The 20,337-nt window shown below is 45.6% G+C and overlaps 1 long non-coding RNA gene across 1 annotated transcript; it reads right to left on the reverse strand.

Annotated features, from left to right (window-relative positions):
* Positions 1-232: 232 nt before the first annotated feature.
* On the reverse strand, positions 233-8,737 carry LOC113843220 (uncharacterized). The gene is made up of 4 exons (XR_003496431.3): positions 8,563-8,737; positions 8,145-8,300; positions 4,768-4,900; positions 233-807 (listed from the first exon to the last, which is right to left on the reverse strand). It is a non-coding gene; the product is annotated as an uncharacterized lncRNA (long non-coding RNA).
* Positions 8,738-20,337: the final 11,600 nt, after the last annotated feature.

Below are 20,337 nucleotides of genomic sequence, written 5' to 3' on the forward strand. Positions count from 1 at the left end.
GGGCAGTAATTAGTAGGATGAAAGGCATTTCAAATGAGAGAGAGATAGAGAGAGATAAATAGAAATAGAAATATTAGAAATAGAAATAGTCTGGACAGCAAATGAGGATAAAGTGGGCTTTCCATTCTAGTAGGTAGGTAAGTAAAAGCTGCCTGGATGTCTGAACTTGCATTCAGAAAGGTAAGGGGAAGAATGAAACAAAAAAAAATAAATTAAATGGAAATGTCTTCTGGGAGAACATAGGTCTGCTCTCAGGAAAGGGGATGGAGTGAAATAACTATGAGAAGCTGGAGAAGATATTCGAAGCAAGCACAGAATCAAGATTATTAATGACAAGGATCAGGGAATGTGTATTTGAAAGGGGAAGGGAAAACTTTGAGCTCTGTGTACTCAAATACCACAGCTCAAACAGTACTTGAAGGGGGGAAAACCTAGAGGATGACGTGAGAATATCTATTTTGATGGTTCCCCTTTTTGCATGAGTTTAAATGAATTCAGTAAAATAACACGTTTCCAATTAAGAGGCTTTAATGCCACTGAGAATTCAAAGGTCATTCATTTATATTTTGGTCCAAGAATCTCACAATATTTTCCAAAAGTCAGCAAATCAGGTAAACTGGAAAAATCAGAGAGAATCTGCCTGGCACTTCAGAGGTTAAATTTATACCTGGCAGTTTTCGTGCTACCGCACAAGCACCAGGGTTTCCCTCTTTGCTCTGGACAGCTCCTGCATTGATCCTGGAGATGTTTCGTGTTTCCTATTCCATTTGTGTTCCTGACCAGAGGCTTCTTCTGCAGTCTCTGTTTCTGCAAGAGATACCTCCCTTGTCAGCAATGAGATTACCAAGTAGTCCAAGGAGTTTAGTTTCTTAACCCAGTATGTTTTTAAAATCTGTCTTTGATAATATTGTGTTAACAAAGACTTTCAGTGCTTGTGTTTTTTTCTTCCTTCCTCTCTCCATCCCACCTTCCTTCCCTTTCTCCCTCCCTCCCTTCTCTTCCCTTCTCTTCCCTTCTCTTCCTTTTTTTCCCGTCTCTTTCTTTTTGTTGTTTCTTTCTTTCTTTCTTTCTTCCTCCCTCTCTGCAACCCCTCCTTTTTCCTTCTTTTCCCACTGTCTCTATAGAGCTTTTCAGTCTCTGTAAACGAGCAACCGAAGAAAGATTTGCTGTCCCATTCGTTCCGCACTGCCCCCATAAAAAGCAAATATTTTCAGGTTGACTGAAAGTTTAACTTTGTTATTTTTTTTATTTTTAAAGAAAATCCAGCGTGACATGGCACGTGTTGGTGCCCTTGCCACTTAACAAATTACTTGTTTTTTTGACCTAAGTTAAATGCTGTGCAAATTTCCCTTGTCCGTGTTTTCATTGTGTGCAGACTTCACTGATAAAGAATAAAGAGCTAACTTGTTGGGACTTTTTAGTCAGAGCTTCCTTCATTCACAACAGATTTTTTTCTACCATGTCTTTAATGACACGAAAGCCTGGATCCTCAGCTGATATAAATTGCCCATTGCAGGGTTGCCCACAGTGAAGCTGTGCTGTGTTACACCAGTTATCGGTGGCCTGGGACTTTCAGGCAGTGCTGGGATGTGCAGCGGTGTCCTCCTGCCTGGCACTGCTGACCCCACTGGGCTCCTTCATTTTGGAAGCCAGTGGACAAAAGTGTTTTACCAAGGGAAGTCACCACCAAGGGCTTCCTCACAACCCACCAAAATGCCAGTATTGATGAAAATCCCAAGCCCTTCATCATCCTCACAAATAAAACAAGCTTTCTCTCCAGATCAGAACCTTACACCAAGGAGACCCGAGGCTGGTCCCATGCAGACGGCAGGCAGCTGAGCTCAGTGAAGTTGCCCAGGGCTGCCAGCCCTGCCCGTGCTCCTCTGTGGGCACCGTGGGGACAGGAGGCTCCCCGCAGCCCCGGCACACTGCTGTGTAGCTGACTCTGGCTTTGGGACAGGAGTTGCACCGGAGCCCCACCACAGCCCAGTGTGCCCTTCATGGTGCTGCGCCTCCCCTCCAGCACAATAACTCAACTGATGGACTGAAGCCGTTCGTCCACTCCGTCCCAAATCCCAAACTGGTCACGCATGGGCTCACCCCCTTCCGTGAACCCTCTTTTATTCTCTCTAACACGCCATTTAATTTTCAAAAGAGAGAGGTATGGTACAGTTATAAATCTCATCCCTTTCTCCGCCAGCCCTCTCGCCCTCCGTGCGGCTCTCCCTTGGCCAGTGATTTAGGGCGGGGGTCAGCCTGCCTCGCCGCCCCCGGCGGGAGGTGCAGCATGGAGAGCTGAGCTGGGCAGCCCAAGGTGAGCCAGCGTGCCCCTCAGCCACGTAGCTCGGGTGTTGCCTTGCCGGCCCCTCGGGGCTCCTATGACAGCCCTCCTGCATGACGGATTGCTGGCCCAACAATGAACCCTCTGTGCCCTCCCATTACTCCTTAAATCTCATCTTCCGCCAAGATCACACCCTCCGCACAAATTATCCTTCCTTGTGAGAAAGTAAAAAGTAAAATAAGCAAGTAAAAAAAAAAATAAAAAAAATGAACTGTTCCTCTATATTATGAACTGGCTTCCTTCAAAAAGGAGAGTCTGGGACTTCACAGAGATTTTTTTATGTGCTTACTGCTGGAGGTGCATCACAGGAATGTGCCTGGGAAGATATTTTGGAATGTATAAATCATCTTGCTTTGCCTTTTTTTCCTATCCTCATTTGACTTTTTGTCCAGAAACATGAAAAATAGTTGTTGTTGTTGTTTTTTTCTTTCAGAAAGCAGTTCTCAAGGTTTGATGTCAGAACACAAGCAGGTGAAATAGTGTCTCATTCAGCAGCAGATCACTGCTTGTATTTGCCAAAAGAGACAAGGATTTTCCAAGGGGCATAGTGGAATGGGAATTATACTGCCTGTGAATAGAGGTAGTGATATTAGCCATGTAACAAGATCTCTCACTGTTTAAATTAAAGAAATTAAAAACAATTCAAAGATTTTTAAAAGTATTTGCAAAAGAAGTTAAAGAATTAAAATTGGTTTTGTAGATGTTGGGGAAGAAATTACATTTATAACATTTAATTTCTACAATCACTAATCAGAGTTTAGGGCACCTTGTTTGTAAATAGTGGAGTGGCACAGACAGAGGAGTTATATTTTTTAAATTTGTACATGTCTTGTAATTTCCCTTCAAATTCTGTTTTCCTATATGAGATTCAAACCCACAGTCCTTAGTCTTGCATTTTCTCCTAGTGAAGGACCAACACTGCCACTCAGACAAGGTGCTATCTCTGGCCACGGTTTGCAACTCAGGGGGAATATTGGTGAAGGCCAATTGTTTGTGATAGATTTGTGGAAGAGGAAAAAAAGTCACTTAAGAATTTGACCTCAACACACGTTCACATAAATCATGACCTCCTCAAGAACATTTCTTAAAATTGCTAAAAAAATTTATTCATTGAGGGGTATTTTGTTGGTATTGATCAACCATGATGACTGAAATCCTCAAGCATTTGCTTCTGGGAATTACAGAATTAAAGTTCCCTAATAACCAGCAGAGAAGAAGGAGGATGAGGAAGGAGTTTATAACATCTGATCCGAATATGTCTGGGCAGGGCACTGGGAGCAATGGTTAGGGCTGGATGGCAACTGAACCCCTGGGTAGGGAGGATGAAAAAAAAATCTTGTGAATGGTTTTGCAAGTTTTTCACTCCTCTTCCTACCAACAGTAGTTGCTCTGGGCTCTGTTGTATGAAGACAGAGGCACTTTATTATCCCAAGTAATTGGATTATCACTTGGGGTAATAACCAGTGCTCTCTTTTCTGCACCAGTTAATGAGGTTCAAAGGGATGGGAAGTGGAGTTAACAAAGGACAAGACAGCAGACGGAGCACATCTGTGCCCTGGCTACTGAGGAGGCAACACAAGGAAGTTTGGTTTGCTCCTGCTTGTCTTTTTTCCTCTGGTTGCTACTGCCTTTCTCTGTATGTTAGTCCACACTCCCTCTTATTGTGCTGCAGGATAAAAGAAAGAGGAGCCTCAGGCAGTTGTGTGTGCTTCCCTCTCTCTCTTTGGCTTACCCCTCCCTGTTTTTTTGCTCATATGGTGAAGATCTGGCTCATATGTGGAGAGACCAGGGTGCTTGTCCCACTGGCTGTGAGGATGTGACTCTGCCAGCTCCTGCCCCATCCCTTCAGGCTCAGGCTGGCACTGCCAGTTTCAGGTGGCAACTGGGTTTTAGTGCAGTCATCCCTGGCTTTATGTTCATCTTTAATGGCCAAGGTACCAAACAGGTGCCTTCCCCTCTTCTCAGAAATGGCTCTTAGGTTCTGCCTTGTTATCAGAGTTACAGGATGGGAGTGGAGCTACCACTCCCATGAATGAATAAATGAATGGCCACACCAGGGTGTCCTCAGCATGATTTCAGGAGCTCTGCTATGAAATTACCTGCACCTGTGATTATCTGCAAAAATAGCACATCCTCTCCCTGACCAGCCTTTGCTTTTCATTATGAGTCTATAAGGTATAATGATGAACAGCTCTGGAGACTTTTCTGACCTGCAACTTTTCAGAATAATCCATCTAATTTAAAGTAAAGACTTACTTTGTTCAGGTGATTGCTTTTATCCTAAAAGGTACTAAAACCCTTTTAAAATCTGTAAGGACATGCAGTCTCTACTTAGCTTTTATTGCTAGTAAGCACAGGAGATAAAGCATTAATATAGATAAACAATGTAGGAATTACCTTAATTGCATCTGTTCAAGTCCTCTTACCTGTTGCTCTGTGAAATCCTTTATGGAATGACCATTGACCACCAACCATGCCTAGGATCCAAATTTTTGTCTTGTCCCAAAAATGTTTCACATGTTGACACAACCTTTACTTGTGCAAAGGGTAGGCACACACCTAATTTCAGGAGAAGAGTGACAGTGACCAAGTCAATCAGATCACAAATAGTAAAAAATAATAGATTTTTTCCCTGGAGGGGATATGCTGTACATTATCAGAAGGAAAATCATGTGCAATGGTAAAAGCATGAAGATGTCTGGGAAAGTTAGAGACTCCACAAGACACGCTTCCTATCCAGGCAGCATTTTGATACGATGTGCAGGGTGGTATTTCTGTAATACTTAAAGGAACATTAATAGCGGTACTTGATATTTCACTTCCTTTGAATTCAAGGACAATTAAATATAACACTTAAAACCAAAACAACGATGAGCAAACCAAGAAAAACAGCCCTGGTGCCTGGCCTCTACAGCACCGTGGTGGGTGTTGTTCCACCACCTCGTGCTCTGGAAGGTGGTGCATGAGGATTTTGGCTGTGTTGTTCCCTTTCCTCTCCTGGGGCACACACATCTGCCCACTCACCAAAGCTCCTTGTTTACGCTCACTGTCCTAGGGCTCTTCCAAAACACTGCAGCCTGGCAAAGAGCAGGTTGTCGCTTCTGAGAAAATATCCCTCCTTGATCAAATTGCTCAAGAGTTCACCTCTGTGCCACAGCACCGCTGGCAGCTCACACTGCCTCTGGAGCGTGCCCCAAAAGATGGGCAATCCTTTGTTGGCCCCATCAGTTTCGTACTCTGCCCCACTCTTCTTAATCAAACCCACTTCAAAGACCCAAAACAGATTGATTCACATGTGAACACTACCCAAACTGTCTTCCGAGGGGGCAAATACTTGTCTTATGTTCCTTTGAACCCACTGTTGCCCGTTTACTTGTATTTACTTTGCGTGGCCTACGGCTGAACCATGGAAATTAGAAAACAAACTCCTATTCAGCCAGTCATGTCAAAGGTGACCGCTGTGCCGGAGAGTCGACTGTGGGACAAACACTTGGCTGATCGGCGGCCTCTTCTGCGGCGTTGCTGTCTCCACAGTTACATACCTGTCTGCAGAAGCCTTTAGTTTATCTTGTCTGTGCTGGAAGTCCTAGACGGTGCCATCAATCTGGGAGATGAGAGGGATGCTCGGCTGACACTCGCACAAAGGCTGCGGTGCAAGAGAAAGGGAGGCAGCTCCCTGTGGGCTGAGCCCCGTGGGGCACTGAGGGGCCACCACCATCTTCAAGTCCTGGTCCTGGCAGCCAAGGGGGGAATGGGCAGAGGGGACCTCGTGGGCCCTCAAGGTCTGGGGGGCCACAAGGTGCCCTGAGAACACACACCAGCTCCCACTTCTTCTCCAAACAAGCTGCAGCAGGGCTAACAATGTCCCACAGGCACAGCAAGATGGGGTTTAAAGCCCAAATCTCTCAAACTGTGCGCTTTCAGGGGCTCTCTTTAGCTAGGTGAGCCATTTATGAGACCTGCTGGCAAGACCAAGAGAGTACAGCAGTATAGCTTGTCAGCAAAACATTATTTCCTGGGACTTTTGTATTGTTTTAAGGCCCTTGGAGGAGCTCTAACAGTGTTATAGGGCCATAAAAGGGAAATGGATGGTTTTCCAGCTAGCTGGCTACTGCTGAGTCAGTGGGTTGAAGGCAGTGGAGCTGCATGGCGTAACACAACCCACAAACATATGTCTAAGCCATTGCACCTCCCACCAAGGTATGGCATTTGTGCCTCCTCACCACAGTGCTGGTGAAAGCTCTCCTCTGCTCCTGCTTGCCAATCCTCCCAGCTCACTGTGGCTGGGCTACTGCGTGCCATGGGAAGCTGAAATTCAATAAAATTCACCCAGATCAGCCAAATGTTACCACACCGCAACCAATGCAAAAATGAGGAACCTGGTGACCAAATGTTCACACTTTGTTATCTTTCTCATGGTGTGAGGTGTATTACCCAGTGTCTCATCCCACTGAAGTCAATAAGAGACTGTGGAGTAAAATGCTAACCAGGAACCAAAATGTTATCGCCAACTACTGTTGATACAGTTCAAAGAGCAATATGAATAGCATGAAAAAAATAAACTTGGAAATGCAAAAAGCAGATTTGTAAGCATGGTTTGCCTGCTATAGAACAGTGTATTTCACCTAGGATAATAATCTCCTCACCTTTGGCTGTAATATGTAGGGGAATCCTCATGCTAGGAAACTACATACTGAATGCAAAAAACTTGTAAGAACAGTGTCAAAAATACATGTTTTAAATATGCTTACAGTCAAACTCTTCTTTTTTAAAGCCAAACAGCAAACATTCTTCCTATAACAGAGATGCTGGGGTACAGGTACACTAAACTAATGTCATGTTCCCTAATGCTATCAGTTTTTATGCACCAGACTATAAAGCATATCAATGACAATTGAAAAAATAATAGTGGGATACTGCAACTTTGCAGCTCCCCTCTTTTCTTGTGTTTAAATTGTGCATGGGGAGAGAAAGAAAGAGAAAAAGAAAGGAAGGCAGAAAGCTCAAATGAAATGGTAAAATATGAGGAGAGCTTTCAGAAAGAACAGATCTTTTTGACTATCTTCTCTTTTTCTTTTCTTTCTTGAATAGAAGAGTTGATGCCACAATGGCTCTGCAGGCTTCCCTGTGCAGAGCACAGCCAGGCATCACGCTGCTGTTAGCGAGTGCTCCACAGTCCCCCCCATGCAGTCCCCAGGAGCACAGGCATGCTTTGCTTTGAGCAAAAGCTGATGGCCCCGCACTGGTCCCACAGGCTGCCTTTGTACTGACAGCCTGGGGATGTTAGAGGTTTGCGATGAAACTGGAAAGGGAGGAAATGTTACTGGGTTTCAGAGAGCCTCATATGCCCACTTACTGCTACGCTGTGCTCCCTGGGGTCCCCAAGCCTAGGGTTTGGGCATACCAAGTGTGTGCATTTGGAATTACAGGCACAAAATCTGTAATTGAATCTTTGAGATTTCTACATTAAACGGGGGTTGTCACAGTTTCCAGCTGAGTTTGCTGTATGAATTACGAGCCAACCCACACAGAGCATAACATGCCACCCCTACTTGGATAGATGTTTTTGGATAGCACTGCTGCTTTGGCCACCACCACACAGCTGAGTTGAGCTGCTAAATAATAATGAAATGGTCAAAAAGGAAACAGGGTCCCAAGTGCAAACCCTTGGAAGATCAGTGTATAGTTTTTATCTTCTGAAGCAGGCTGATGTCTCAGTTCAGAACCTATTAGTTACGTCCATAACTGTGTCATGAGAAAAGTAAGTACATATCAGATTGACAGCTTTGATTGATGTTTTTACCTGACTGACAACAGGCACAGAGGCAAAAGGCTTAGGGCAGACTAGCAGATCAGAGCTGGATTTGCAGCAGGCACTTGACCTCCAGCTTCTGGCTTGACACAGCAGCCAGCAGCAGAATTGATGCAGCACCACCCTTCATTGCTTTGCTACATTTTCCTTTGAAAATACAAAGCAAAACAAAACCAAGCAAAAAAAAAAAAAAAAAGACGGTATTTTGAGCATTAAAGGAAGCAGTACTCTTGGTTTCCTCCCTTCCACCCCGCTTCCCTGTTCCTGGCACATTAAGCCTCTTGCTCCTCTGCTGCCAGGAGAGTGAGGCTGTAGCCAAGACAAAAATTAAGCAGTAACTCTGGTGCCGGTGGGCACAGCCCCCTTCGTGCTATAGCAGCCTGCGGTGCGGCAGCCAGGTACCTCATACCTGAACCCCCTGGCATTTTCCTGAGTCTGAGCCTTGCAAAGCAGCATTCAGCCGTATGCAGCAACCCCTCGCGCCCCCCTCCACTCAGGGGTCCACACAGCTCTTCGGGAACATGTGAGGCTGCGCTGCAGTTGCCGGGAAGGTTCAGCCCCTGGTACGTGCTTCAGCATTTTCGAAATGGTCGGGCTTCGTCACTGCGCTGCACTTAGCTCGGGGAGCACAAATCAGCTCCTGGAGACCCATCGCATGGTTAGGGCGAGCCAATGAGCAGCCTCGCCGAGGGCACGAGTTGCCAAAAGAGCAGATGTGTCCGAAGTCTGTACCAGTTAATTTCGTGACCTACTGAAATCACGGAGAGATTTATACTGCTAATTACTGACTTTGTTTCTGGTTTAATCATCCTTCCCTTCACCTTTCTGTAAAGCTGAGAAGGGAAAAACCACTGGTAAACAGCTTGTCTTAAGCAGAATGTTGTTTCAAATAGAAGCACATGATTGTGTGGGGGTTTTTGGAAAAAGAAAATATTTACAAAGAAATATTTTAACTAAAGCTTTTAATTCAGCACCGAGACATATCCTTATTTTCATATGTGAGCCAGAATCCTTTATGAAGTGAAAGTGAAATGTTTTAAAAATATTTTCTCTATTCTGGACGTGAGCAAACAAACTGTCATCTACTGAAATTTCTCATAAATGCCCAGAAAAATGAATGACAGGAATGAGAAGCTGTAGAAATGTTGCAAAATATACTAAGACCTTGATTCTGTAAAGTTTTACTCCCTTTTATAAATACATTTAGCACATAATTTCACTGAGGCTATACATAAGCATAAAATCACCACATGTAGGTAGTTCAGGGAACATGTTAACAGAATCTTATTTTCTGTTTAAATGGTTCTTTCTGTGATTTGTTCTGGTTTCCTGCATTTCTCACTCCCATGCACTTCTGATGCTGTATTCATATATTTTACATCAGTACTAGCCCTGTACACACTGTGCAAATACCCACGCAGAAAGGCCTGGGAAAGTACCATGGCTTGCTGGACTGAACAGAAAATCTGTATTTATTTTTTGCATAGCAAATCTGGCTCAAAAACCAATTCCTCCTAAGGTCCTGGGCAAACTATCCAAACCTCCCTCTCTCTTTAAGATGGGGTGGCAGCTCTTGCAGTGACATCCTGGTAACACTGACAAGTTGCAGTGACCATCACAGAGCAAAGACCCTAAATATATATATATATATATATTTCATTAGGAGATGTTTGGTTGCTGCAAAGAATATGTAGCAGACCAAATAGTGTTTTCTCATCTCACTGCAGACATACAACCAGCAGCTTAGAGAGCAAATGGGAAGAATGAAGACAGTACAACATGACCCTCTGTGTGTTTTGACTTACAAACCAAGGAAGGAGAGTCAGGTCTCACCCCAGGCACTGCTTTCTGTGGTTCAGCCTGCAGCAGGCGAGACTGGCAGCTCCAGTTGCTGCTTCCTCCCAGCTGACATCAGGTGTATCGCCTGCAATTCCTACAGGCTCTCTGCCTGCTGCTTTCAAGGTTTGCCTTGTGCACCAGGTTTGGGTAAACTCACACCTCTGTAGGAAAACTTGGGCATCAGCACTTCAGGGCCTCCAGTTCTGCTTCCTGTCTGTGCAAAACCAGACTGCTGCCTGGCTGAAGAGCTGGACGTCAGTACTCCAGTGTCACCACAGCACTGAGCAAGTTGGTGCTGGCAGCCTCTCCAACCAGGAAAAGAGCCTGCATACGGCTCCCATCTCCTCCTGTGGCACCCCCAGACCTGCCAGCACAGCCAGCACTGCCCACACCTCCGCGCTGCACAAGCCCTTCTTGCCCCAATCCAGGAAAATTTGTTGTCAGGGACTTAATTCCGTATGAAAGGAATGTTGTTTCGTTTCAGAACCAGAGATTTCCGACAAGACAGAGCATGAGCTTTCTGAAAGGAGAGCGCTTTTTGTTTTTTTCTCACAAACATGCTCAGACATAGCTTTCCTTTCAGCTAATTAAGCTGTTTTAAAGCAAACTGGTCAAACAGTGACATCGTAGTGGGGAGCCTTGGAATCAATTGCCTGATGTAGAAGGCAGGACATTTAAAGGGTGACTTCTGCCATTGTTTCCCCTGGCTGAATCTTTTCTACTTGGTCAATGCTGCCAGAGTGACCCTATACAATCGGGAGAATTCAAAGCCACTGACCTCAAGAGATGCCATTAAGGAGGCAACTGCAGAATAAGATTTCATGGTTGGGAGCCAAATTTACCTTCTCCTTCCAAGTCTTGATGCTTACAATATTTTATATGTATGTTTTCTTCCTGTCATTAGCATATTGTTAAACCAGCTAAATGAAAAGGGAACGCAGACATGAGGCAGCATTCTAAATAACTGCATCTTGTACATGGGGGAGAGCACTGTGTAAAGGGAGAGCTAGAACTGAAAACAAATAATCTTAAGGAGTTGCGGTGGTTCCTCCAGCTTCATGACAGTGAGTGATTGGTAGGAGTAAGATTCACTCTGCTAGCACAGAAGATGGACTCTGCCTAGCATATATTTTGTTAAACAGAGTATGACATCCATTGTTTTTCCAAGCTGCTGGATATAAAATCAGTGAGTTTCAACATCTGCCAAATGACCATACAGTTTCCCATGTGCAAAGAATAGACAAATCTGAAACATTCTATTAATAACCAGGCACGCTATCAAAAACAGGTTCCTCACTGCTTTCTTTCTGAGGACGCCAGGGAGGGCATTCAGCCAGGCAGCTGCCGCACAAAGAAACCTTGGGAAACCTGCAAATATGGGAGCTGCTGCCCCATGCAGAGCCCCACTGCAGGCAGTGGGTGCAGCCGGGGGACATCTCCCATGCCACTGGGGAGATGCACCAGATGCACCCTGCTGCTTCGAAAGTTTCTGAGGCTTTCTGAGGTCTGCAAAGATACCAGTCCAGATCGGGTCTTTGAAGGTCATGTTTTCCAGGAGAACTGGGAGTTCAAGAGGTTCCTCTGACTTGGTGCTTGTCCCCCAGCCCTTCTCATTTCGGCCACAGCTGAGAAAGGCCACACTGCTTTTCCTCACATCCCACGAGCAGCCCCTCAACTCTCCAGGTGCTGCCTGGGTCTGCCACACGTCTGCAGGGTCCCCTGCCTCCACACCAGGGCCTCGCACTCCCCAGCCCTGCCAGACCCTGCAAGAAACATGGCTGTGACCAGGGGGAGGAAGAGGAGGAGGGTGATGAAGGCCCTTGGTGCTCCAGGGCGCTGCAGGCCGCGCACTCCTCCTCCCGTGCGGTCGCATGTTCGATGCGACGACTTGCTCCACAGAAGCCATGTGTTGTCATAATGTAACATCGTTAAACAAAGTGTTTAGAGCAGTTTTAGCAGAGCCAGAACATGAACAACAAAACCCGCCAATTACAGTGTCATTTTGTGTAGTTGTTAAGGTTTCAAATGTCTCCAACTTTCTCTGGTAGGCCATATTGAGCGTGTCACAGCGAACATCTGAGATAACGATTTGCTAGGCAATGTGCAATTCTCGCCTTTTTTTTTTTTTAATATCAGAGAAGAAAGAGTTCTTTATAATAATTTGGCTCAAATGTCTACACACATTGCTCCAGCGTCTGTAGCAGCATGTGTTTCTAGGATTGTTCTGGAAGAGAAAATGCAGAAACAGCAGGGAGCAGAAGATAAACAGGCAATTCGTGACTCATTAAAACAAGCATTGGTAGCCAACATTGTGGAGTGTGCGAAGGCCCCAGATCCAACTCGCCTATAAACTTTTTTTACCAGCTGGACTTAGCATCTGTCAGAGTTTGGAAGGAGAGATAATCTGGTACAAATGATTTCAGTGTGTCGCATTTATTAACCTGCCACCTTACATAACACCGCCGATTGGGAGCGCGGGAGACGGTTGGAGCAATGACACAGCTTACTGTCAAAACGTTACGACTTCGCTACTAAAGGTGCCTCCTTTTCTCCCTCTTTTTAAATTATAATGAAGACAACGGAGCGGCCACAAAAGAGATAATGAAGCAAACTTACAGAGCAGCGCAGTTTTGAGAAAAGAACCTGCCAAGACAATATTCTCGGCAGATATTTTTTCCTTTTTTTTTTTTTTTTTTTTTCCACTGCCGTTCAGCCCGTTCTTTGCTCGACATGCTCAGGGAGCTTTTTATTCCACCTGCACAAGGTGCTGGGATGTGTACCTCCAAGCAAAGCAAGCTGCCCGCCGAGCACAGGGCAATTTACTGCCCGGGTGCCTAGGTCCAGACGGGGAAAGCACTGCCAAGACCCAACACCCTGTGTAAAAACATTTCCCAGAGCATTTTAGAGAGTTTTAAATACATCATTCTCTCTTTAATGCAGTTGCCCTCATGAATGACCTGATCCTTCCCTACTTAATGTAGACAGAAAATTTCCTTCTGCTTCCAAAAAGCAAATGGTGGCTTCTGACTCTCTGCAGGAGCTGCTGCCTTCACAAAAAAGGAAAAAAAAAAAAAAAAAGGCAAAAAAAAAGGCAAAAAAAAAGAAAAAAAAGGTATTTTTAAAACATTTTTCTCCTATTTTGGGGTGAGACTCCTTCCAGCTCACTGCACACTGACAGGGGATTACTTGACAAATAGAAAATCACAAAGTGGTGTTTTGCTTCTTTTCCAGATCAGATGCCACGAATTTCAAATTAATAGCGATGTTTACTCTCTAATACAAAATTTAAGTGTATTAACTTATAAAATATGAATATGCCAGTTTTCAGTAGCAAAATACAGTTTTGCCATTTATAAAATGAAAACTGCAGAGACTTTGTGAGGAAAAAAATAACACTTAGGCTTAGGAATACCTCACGTTTCATTACGGTTAGCCTATTATTTGTAGTTTTGAAACTTTATTGGTCCCCAATCTAATCTTTTCTGAGTATGAAAACATTAACATATGGTTTAACACAGCACAGGGCTGGAAAGTCCATATCCCAAATGCACATTGTATGCAGGGTGACATTCACACTAAATATCATCCCACAGGGTCTGTACTCCATTTTACCTGGGATTGGAGAGCCATGAAATCTCTGGAAAAGTTGTTCATGAGTCTGAACCAAATGGTGCACAGTGTACTGAGATACTAGCAGCGTGTGCTGCTGCCAAAGGTTGTGGCTCAAATGTCTCTCTAAGTAACATTAAAAATCTGCTGCTTCATGTCTATGAATTTCAATATTTATAGCATTCAATAAAATGGTCCACTGTCAGAGAGAGATGTGCCACTGTGCACTCTCTGAGCAGATGGGCTGCAATATGGCACATTTACATGGACCAGCTGTGGAGTGCAGAAATGAATGCTGGTCATAGGCAGGGTAGAGGCGCCACATCTGGAATGCAAACAGCCCGGCCTCCGCAGCCGCTGTAAAGTTTCCCGAGCAGGACGCGTGCTGATTTAGGGCCGCTCACCAGTGTCCCTTAAACTGCATCAAGAGTCCTCATTAACACAAGAGACTGCAGCGAGGGTTAGGGCCTGGAGCTGCTCTGCTGGGCATCTGTTGGAGCCCGGGGATGGCACTCTGCAGCCTGCCTTAGGGTGCCCCGGGGAGGCATTCGCGCCGGTGCTGTGTTATGGGCTGAATTCAACTTTTTTTTTTTTTTTTTTTTTTTAATTCTCTCCCACACAGTGTTATCTTCCACACTTGATGCCTTCTGATACAAGCAGCAAACATGCTTCCCTCTTCTCCCACCCCTCATTGTGCCCCCATGCACAACTGGGTATTCGTCTAATACTGGGAAACTTAATAGATTTTTTTTAACAAAAAGCAGTGAATGCTCAAGCGCCTAATAAAAAGAATAAAGTGCATGCCTGCTTTATTTATGCAGTAAAAGGAGCTTGTGGAACTTTTGGATCATGTTTTCTAGAAAAAAGAGCCAGTGGCCACTTCAGTATAATCATTTTACATGGCATTAGAGCAAAATCCTAAAGCCTCTGAAGTCAGTGGCAGAACTCCCACTGATTCCCAGTAGAGTTAGGATTGTTCCCAGATAGAATAAATAGATGGGTAATAATGGGTATAAAAAGAATTTACCCACATATTAAAGCCCCTCTGTGCTTTCAGAGTGGTCTAACACCCCCTTAGTGCAAATTAAATCATACATTTAAATCAAAAGGACAGAGAGAATGTATATTCTTGATTCAGAATGGAAGCCATCAAAGCCAAATGAATACATCTGATATTGCAAATCAGATTTTTCCAGATCAAGACATTTAATCACTGCATTTTACTATCCTGGAAACGCTTAGTATGGAGGGGTGGGGGAGGAATACAGGTGTGAGGGACAGGCCACTTTTTGAAGCCGGGTATTCTCTGGCATTTCAGCCTCTCCAGAGCTCACGTGGGCAGTACGGTGCCAGGTAAGTGTAGCGCTGCCCTGTTACCAACCTGCAAAACATCAGCTCCCCCACTTACCTGCCTTTGGCTCTCAGAGGAAGGGGTCTGAATGAGAGAGTTTCACCTGCCCTTGAAGCTGAAAATTCAGAACATGGAAGAATTTGTGCTGGTCTGTGAGGGAGTTTTCTGCCCCTCCTCTCCCCCTCCTCCTACCTCCCACCCTCGCACCCCTGCCATTCACATGTTTTTAGAGCATTTTTAAAGGGTTGGCTGGTTTTATTGAATAGGCACACAAAGGGGGAAATAAACTGCCCGGTTTATGATTGCTTCTGTCATCTTGCTGGAGGAAGGCATGATGAGAGCCGACACGAATGTGGTTTAAAGAAGAGCACTGCTCGCTATCTGCCCCGTTCTTTTTTCACCATTCCTGGGAGTTTGTGACACTGCAAAGCCCAAATATGCTGAGGAAATCTATCACCAATGCATGCGCAGTAAAGACTCCGTAGTGTAGAGCATTGATACATATTTAAAATGCTGCTGAAAACAGATACATGCACTTGGGGCCCAATTCTGCTCTCAGAGAAGTTAATGGCAGAGCTCCCTCCGACTGTCAGGGGGCTGCAACTTGGAGCCGTTCTTTGTTCTGCCATTAATAATTCAGCGTACAGCTGAAACCACACACCCAGGACACGCCGATGCTGCACAGGGCACAGCACATAGCACGCTGGCAGTAGTGCACAAAACCCCATTTTGTGGACGTGACTCTGGTTTGTTTTTTTGTGCGTGCTGTGGCAGGTCCGAGGGGTTCTCCCTCTGCACGGGGTGCCCTGCAGTGCTGCTGCTTTTTGCAGGGACAAACACAGATTGGGCTGGGGGGCACTGTCTCAGAAGAAGGGGATGATGCTAGCCCATCAAGGCCATGTGGACAGGCACAGACATCAGGCAGAAGCCTTGGGCATCTCCTCCAGAGCCCCCCAGAACCTAAAGAGCTGCTCTTCTACGAGCACGGTGAGCACTAGGGGTGCTGGGATCTGAGCCGTGCAGCCGGCTGGCAGCGTGGGCATCCCCCTGGTTTCCCTGTAGGAGCCAGAAATAAGTTCTGCCCCATCACGGGGGAGCTGTGAGGAGCTTCCAGCCGGCAAGAAAGAAGCGAGAGTGCTTGGAGGCACTGCCCACCTCTAGCTGCCTGGGATCAGCGGCGCCGGAGCAGCCGTTCCCATCACAAATCACCCGAGGCTGGATGTCCATCAGGCAAGCACTGTTCCAGCGCGGAGCTGTCTGGCGCAACATGTGCCTGTCATGGACGGCTGCACATGCAAGTTTTCCCATCTTGTGGAAGATATTTTGAGCACATCCTCCCTGACAAGGAACAAGTCTATTTATAGCTGGCTTCTTTTCATCAGTAACCCAGCCCCTCACTACACTGCACGCATATACAAAGCCGGCTTCTAGTGTTATTTATTATTATTGTTATTTTTAATTTATTTACTTTCTTTTCCTCTCACTGCAGAAGCAACTCAAGGAGCTCTAAGTTTGTTATCATTGCTCTAAGGAGTTTCACAAGTGCCGGGACCTCCAGGTCCCTGCTGGATTTCTTTCCTTCCCAGACTGCAGATACAGCAGCACTCCTGACTGGTTCTGGCCATGCAGATGCGATGCCAGTCTTTCCTAGGATCAGTAGCATTTCAGAAGAAAGCTCTTCTCTGCCAATTACAACATTTAATTGCTTGAGAACGAAGAACGTAATCCCGGACGACTGAATGGTAAGGCAAGTTTCTCTTCTCCAGTCAACTTATACCCAGTGGAAAAAGGCAGGTGATGGGATCAGTGACAGATCTTGGAGTCTCTGCTGATCCCCAAGACCTGCTGACGCCCAGCTCTGGGATAAATTCAGAGCACTGTTCTGGCAGTGGTCACCAGAGGGGCTTCTGCTAGCTGATGGTGGGCTGGATGCAATGAAATCATGGGTTACATCCAGCCACAGATTGTATACTCCCCCCAGAATGGTAGCACATGAGTATTAAGTCCCCTTTTTAAATAAGCCTTGACTATGGCCTTGACTGAACTGAGCAGAAAAATGTGCTGCTTTATCCCCATTTGTGGTGCATCACTTGCACAGCCCGAGAACAAGAGGTGGGTTTGGTTTTGGTCTGTGCATCCAGCAGAGCTGCTGAGCCCAGGCGGCTCTCAGGAATGTTGTTGTGGTACCAGTGGAAACCTGCTCACAGCTGTGAAATCAGGCTGATTTTGACATTCCTTCATAGCTTGCACAGGAAAATGAGCTTTTTTTTTTTTCTTCTTCTTATAAACTGAGCATAACTTTCCCAGAAATTGATGCAAAACCAGTGCAAACCTCCCCTGGTGACAAGCCCTCTCCAATGGGAATGCAGGGAGGTGCCATGGTGCACTGCAGTGCCTGCTGCAGGTGGGTGGACATCAGAAAAAAGTGCCTGCAGGTGATTAACACAGGCTGGTATCTGCAGCCCCGTTTTTGACAGACTCGTTAGGGATCAGGTTGCTGCATGACAATAGTTTGTGAAAAGCAAAAGCATCACAAAACATGGCTTGAAGCAAGATGCTGAGGGTCATCGTTTGGCATCCAGCAGCAGGCCAGCATGACCAAGGAAGCAGCAGTGGAGCTTGGTCCATATGTTTGTCCTGCTTTCGCTGCTGAGCAGAGTCCTGCCGCACCAGTTTCAGAGATTTGAGGGCCAGAAGGGACCATTATATCATGCCGACACCAGCCTGGATGGGGCTGCCCGGGCAACAGATGGCTGAAATGTAAGCAAAGCTCATCAGGAGGAAGAATTTCTGCTTTATAATAATTTTCCACCAAAAGCAAAGCAACCTTAAAGCAGGAAATCCTGGAGGTCTACACAGAGCTTTAACAGGAGGGGAAAACAGAAAGCCAACCCTACGATATTTTGTTCTGGAAGCATCAGAAAACGGTGTTTTTAAAACAAACCAGGCTCCCTTGGGCTCCGAGCAGCTGCCAGACGGTTTCTTACCCCCCTTTTAACAGAGAGAAGCTTTTCAGCAATAGGCAAGTGTAGCACTGGCAGGGGGGTACCGCAGTGGGTCAGGGCTCTGCCGAAGGCTCAGCCCACACTGCTGCAGAGCCACAAAGCCGCCTGCTCTGGCACAGCCCTGGGACCCAGGGAAAGGTGCCTGCCACACCTTGCCTAGCACCCATGTGCAGCTCTTGCAAGAAATGTCTCTGCAGCACTCACTAGCCCTGAAGCCCTCAGAGGTGCTGCAGGACTGGCATCAAGCCCAGCCTGCATCCCCTGATACGCTTGTGCAGCAGGGTGGCTGCAGACCCCACGGCACCCAGGACATTGTCCCTGGCACCAGCCCTGTGCCCACATTTCAGCAAGGCAGCGCTCACCACCTGCATTTCCCTGTGAAGGTCAGGGTGCTGCCTCCCCTGTGACCAGGGGCTGGAGCCAGGCACCGGTAATGCTCCGACGCCGTTTCCATTTTGCAGTTGGCTGCATTGTCTGAATAGAGCTGGGGAGCACTGTGGGAACAATGAGATAAAATTCATTTCTAAAGAGCGATCGCAGCATTAGCACTGCAAGGTGGAAAATCTGCCCAGGCAGCAGCCTGCGGGCCGGGCTGGGGCACCTGGCCATCCCCGTCACCCAGCACATCCAGGTACATGCTCTGAAGCTTGCCCTAAGCAAGACACATGACTTTAAAAAACAAAATAAAAGCCCGGGTAAAGGCTTCTGGAGGGAAGCTGACACTGTTTTCTGCAGTGTCTCTCCAGCTCTTCATCACGTCTGTGGTTCCTTGCTCCTGACCTCCAGGGCAGCATTTCACCTGCTGCCTTACAGCATCCCCTCACAGCACTCCGCAGCTAGGTGCCTTCACAAGGAGCACACCAGAGCTGCACACACCATCGGCAGGGCCCTCCACGCTTATAAATTCGTACCAGCCTCTGGATTTATCTTAGGGCTGGAAATGAATAATATAACACAGTAAATACTCGCTGGGGAAAATCCAAGCAGACCATCATTCACGGGCTAAATTTTTTCCTAGTATCTATCATGCTACTACGTACAGACCAAAAAGACTTTGCATAGCAGTAAAACTGTCTCCCTTTGCTGAAATGAGAAAGGGGGCAGGAGGCACAGAGAATATTTGCTTCATCTCATAGAGACAGAGCATTAAAATGCTATTGGGTAATTTAGGCATAGATAAGAATAGTAAAGCCATAGGCCTTTTTCTTTTCTTTTTTTTTTCCCTCTTTTTTTTTTTTTTTTCTTTTTAAAAGATGTAGCTCTTTTAAGAGTTCCCTTAAGAGCGCTCAGTAGGGTGTGTCAATATTGCTCCCCATGGAAATCATATGGTTTGCCTATGCAGACAGTGAATTGTTTTGTGGCTGTGAAATATTGTGTGTTGCCCTGCGAGCAGTGGAGCCAGTGGCTCGAGGAACCGTTGTTGAGACTGACAGTTACATTGTGCCCCTGAATAGTGAAACGGCAGAATCAAAAACTCAAGTGGACCCAGACAGAATGTCCTGACCTTTAAGTAAAAGGCTGATTGGATATGGTGTGGGCTCCCCTTCATCTTTCACCATAATCCATTACACCTTTCTTGGCAAACCCTCGTAATTCATGTGGGTGTGCAGATACATTTCCCATAGAATTTTTTTATCATTAAATTTATCTCTTATAACTTGCTGGCTTTTGTGTAGTCCAGTTGCGAATTTAAGTACCAGCTCCCTACGTTTAAGCAGTCGCAGCATTCTCCCTGAGAAGTAATGCTGTGCTCTACAGTGTGAAAGCCCAGCAATAATAAATTTGTGGGAGCCCAGTCAGAAGGAAAGTTCCTACCCCACAAAAATAAATATACACTAAGATACTGTGTAATAACACGCTGTGGGAAAATAGCAGACTCAAGTCACGTAAAAGCCATGAACTTAATTATATTAGGTCTCCTATTTCAAATTTGTCCGAATGAAACTGTAAAATATTTGGGGCAGACACATTTTATGTGTCTGTAATGTGCTATGCACATTGCCTTGTAAGAAAGAAAATAGTCAAGGCATTATTAATATTTGCTGCAAACTCTGCTTTGGAGACAACAGATGTTACCTCAACAAAAGAGAACATTGTGTTATTTCAATCTTCATTTTAAATTCCAATATTGATTCTTACCAATTTGAATTGTTTCCTGAAATAATAGTCAGGTGTGTATGAAATGAAATATAGCAGCACAGAAAGACAATGACTAATTTTTAATAGAACATCGCTAGGATGTGTAGCAAGACAGGTTTCCTTCTTTAAACACATGGGCTTGATCCTAGAAGTCAGAACTGCTGTGGTTTGTACCCAGTGCTCTGGTAAAGGCAACACATGCAGGACAAGCTGCATTATGAGCATCTATCTGTAATTCTCT

Source organism: Anas platyrhynchos, chromosome 3, assembly GCF_047663525.1.
Source record: "Anas platyrhynchos isolate ZD024472 breed Pekin duck chromosome 3, IASCAAS_PekinDuck_T2T, whole genome shotgun sequence".
Classification (NCBI taxonomy): domain Eukaryota; kingdom Metazoa; phylum Chordata; class Aves; order Anseriformes; family Anatidae; genus Anas; species Anas platyrhynchos.